At 35.4% G+C, this 4,021-nt stretch overlaps 1 non-coding gene across 1 annotated transcript; it reads left to right on the forward strand.

Annotated features, from left to right (window-relative positions):
- Nucleotides 1–3,302: 3,302 nt before the first annotated feature.
- LOC122030636 lies at nt 3,303–3,408 on the forward strand. The gene has a single exon (XR_006125509.1). It is a non-coding gene; the product is annotated as a small nucleolar RNA R71 (small nucleolar RNA).
- Nucleotides 3,409–4,021: the final 613 nt, after the last annotated feature.

A 4,021-nucleotide genomic window follows, 5' to 3' on the forward strand; every position in this document is an offset into this window, starting at 1 on the left:
AACGGATAACAAAGTTATGGTCATTTTACTTTTAGTCTGCAGTGCTGAAAGTTACACACGGCCTTCGCACGGCCGTGTGAGGTTCACACGGCCTTTACACGCCCCCCACACGGCCTTGACACAGCCGTGTGGGTGCCACACGGCCAGAACATGAAGAAAACTTAGTTTTGCATGCCCGTGTCGCTCTAGAAGCTCTCGACTTCATTTAAACTCTATTTTTCCTCCAAATCATGTCCTATCAATTAAAATAAGCAAAGAATAGATCTCCGAACAAAATATAATGGAAGTATGACATTATAATGAAATAGGGTGTAATAAACATAGATTATGCGCATGAAGTACAAGTAGATGTGCGTCAAAGTATGTATAAAAGTGTATATAATCTACGCACATCACACCCCTAGACTTAAACCCTTGCTTGTCCTCAAGCAAAATGCTGCAATCTAAATTCATATGTTCTACAATGCTCTCATATCCCTAATACATTCTCCTAACTCTATCAAAAAGTTTCATCAATAAGCATGATCATGGAAACAAGTTAAGTATGGCTCAAGCATAAGTCTCTTGTGCACAGTGCAAAGTAACCCAAAACTCTTCAAGTTTCAATCTATATCCTAGTCAAGTCGTCATCAAATTTGAATTCCTAATGTTTCCAGTGATAGACAAGTAACCAGTGATAGACACTTACTTACCACACACTTGGTTCATCTTTCTCAATCAACCCAAGGTCTCAAAGGCGTTCTCAATCTCAAGAGAAGCTAAGCAGTTATTTCCCTAGTAACATAACTCGGTCTCAAAGGGGTGACTTGTTAGATTTCACTCACGACAACTGTTTTTTATATCCCTTATTAACTTTTTTTTTTCTATTTTTCACACTCTTTTTTTTCATAAGTATTTGCATTGTGCAATACTTATTCACAAATGTATTTTTAGCACAAATGTTGGGATATTTTAATTTTTCCAAATGAGCTTATGATTTGAGCCTTATCCAGTAACCAAAATGAAGTTTGAGAAATCACCATAGAAACCAAATACTAAACAAACAAGATGAATCATAACTATTTCAATGATATCAACAATCCAAGCATCAAGTATAGTGAAGTGAAGATAAGATTCTTAAGATCAAGCCAAAACTAAAACTCATCTCCGTAAGATACTTATCTTATGTCATGCTACCCAAGATAGAGAAAAGAGGTACATTAAGCATACTACTAGCATCACTTAAAACATCATTAATCTAGATAATGAACGTGCTAACAATTTTCTTTAAGATAAGAAAACATAAAAATGGAGTTTGATGTTCTCAAGATGTATGCCACAAAAAATCAAAACAATGCAAGACATAAGCAAAAACAAAAACAAACAAAGCAAATCAAATGCATCTAATGCATTCCCCCAGACTTAAACATTTCATTGTCCCAATGAAAACTAAAAACAATGTGGAGGAGATTTTAAGAGAAGTTACCAAGTGATGAGCTCCAAATGGTTGACATTCATGTTTTTAAAGATACTCCTCCATCCAATGCTCATATTCCTCCACAACTTTGAATTCTACAAAAAGAAAAAGATAGACAAGAAAAATTAAGTAGAGGGTATGATTTATTATAAACTCAGAATTAAAGACATAAAAGAAAATAAGGGAAATGAACTTGGGTTGCCTCCCAAGAAGCGCTTGTTTAAGGTGATTAGCTCTACCACCTCATTAGATTCATCTAAATCTCGCTCTTGGAGGGGTAAGATATATTAGAACCCTCCTACTAGGGGTTCTTGTTATGGAGAGAGCTTTCATCAATGGAGCTACAAAGTAAAGTATAACTCTCTCTATCTTCGTCTTCTTAAAAGTTTTTTCTGGTGGTCGAAGATGGTTCAGATTGAGCTTCCAATCATTAGCCCTAGTGAAATATGCACATGCAAAAAAAAGTACAAATCTCCCACAAACATATTAGATAAGATAGAGCCATAACCATATTAAGATAAGTAGAATAAGAAATAAAAACTGAATCACATCCAACAAAGTCAATGATAGGTACCTCTATAAAATTTTTCAAAAGATCACAAGAAGTACTAACCTTGCGTTGCTGAGAAATACCTGATATTTCTAAACATGTGGATGTGATTTCCTCTGAATCAAATGATGGTTCTGGCTCAAGCTCAGGTGTTGGAGATATTAAAGATGGTGATTCTTGAGACTCAACCATATCTACATGAGTCCCTACACATTGGTCCACAACATGCTCAATCCTTGCAACTCTTACAACATCTAAGGATTGTGTGGACAAAGGAGGTGATTCTTGAGATGCTGCTTCCACAACACAACTCCCTACACATTGTTCCATATCAACATCATCAACACAAACATCAAAAAACAAACCCACCTCAATATCCTCAATAGGAGAATCAACTATAGGAGGGTCAATAACTTCACTTGCAGTTTTAAATTGATCTATCACATCATATTCATCATCTGAAAATTTAATGTCACTACAACACCCTGCAAAATTTGGAGATAGATTTGAAAACTTATTTACCACTGCTTTATCTTCATAATCCTCATCTGAAGAGTCTTCATCTTTATAAAAATTCAAAAATCTGCACTCAACCTTACAGTGTCACAAAATTTTTTAAAGTCATAGTTCTCATTGACCCCCACTAACCTTTGTGGAAAAGGAACCCTTAGTGAAGGTCTTTGGAAAGGTACTTCTAATTTCCCATATTCCCTTTTATCTTGTGGAGGAGATTCAACTTGCTTATCTAGTCTTGGTATGATCAATCGTTGAGGTAAAGGTACTTGTGGCATTTGTGAACCTCCTGGAATAATGGAACTGAGTTCATGTGGTCTTCTATTGTTCTTCTCCTCAATTCTAAACATGTCCTTCTTCAGAAGTTCTTCATGATTTTTTTCAATTCTCAACCCAACATCATCACACTTTTCACTAGATCTTGTCTGCGAAGGAGGGGGATCTTCTTTAAACCAATTTGAAACAATATTTTCAATCTTTGCCCCTAAATGTTTGAACTCCCCGTTCTGTGACTTGTGATTTTCAAAACTCATAGATGGTTGAGTTACAATTTGTTTGATAGGCTCTATATCATTTATGGCTTGCACTCCTTGAATGTTTGAGGGAAATTTCATCGAACTTATGTTTGACCATTCATGGAGGTTCAATGTCACTTGATCAATTAACATATATGCTTCATCTACACTTTTGTCCATAAAAGAACATCCAGCTGATGAATCCAATAAACTCTTGTATGAGAAAGAAATTCCCCCATAGAATATGTGCTGAATCAACCATTTTTCAAAACCATGATGTGGCCACTGTCTTTGAAGACTATTGAATCTATCCCATGCTTCAAACAATGATTCTCCATATGTCTGAGCAAAATTTGTTATGCAATTCCTCATATACACTGTTTTGCTTGGAGGGAAAAAATGATTCAAAAATTGCTTCTCCAATTGCTCCCAACTTGTGATACTTTAAGGATGGAGAGAATATAACCAAGTCCTTGATTTATCCTTGATACTGAAAGGAAATGCCATCAATCGAACTGCATCTGCTGACACTCCTTCACATTTCACCATATCACAAATCTCTAAAAATGTTTCAAGATGCAGATAAGGACTTTCTGATACTTCTCCTCCAAATTTGTGACCTTGTATCATAAAAATTAACTCTGGGTCTAGTTGGAAACTTTCTGCTTCAATTTGAGGTTGCACAATGGGAGATAAAAATCTTGCAGAAAAGGGTGTAGAAAAATTTCTCATGGGCCTGCTTGACATGTTAGTGCTCATGGATATTCATGAAAAAAAATTATAAAATGAAGAATCAAAGATAAGAAATAAAATGCAATATGAAAAGCAAGAAAGAAAATGTAAAATACCGGAAATAGGTGAATATTAATAAGGGAATTTTTGGAAATTTTTCGGGAATTTTTCGGAGCTCGTATGGACGAGTTTACGGGGATAAAAACAGGGTCCGGAAAAGCCTGTTTAGGCTACCTTGTTTTAATGAGGAAAAGT

Source organism: Zingiber officinale, chromosome 10B, assembly GCF_018446385.1.
Source record: "Zingiber officinale cultivar Zhangliang chromosome 10B, Zo_v1.1, whole genome shotgun sequence".
In the NCBI taxonomy this organism is placed as follows: Eukaryota; Viridiplantae; Streptophyta; class Magnoliopsida; order Zingiberales; family Zingiberaceae; genus Zingiber; species Zingiber officinale.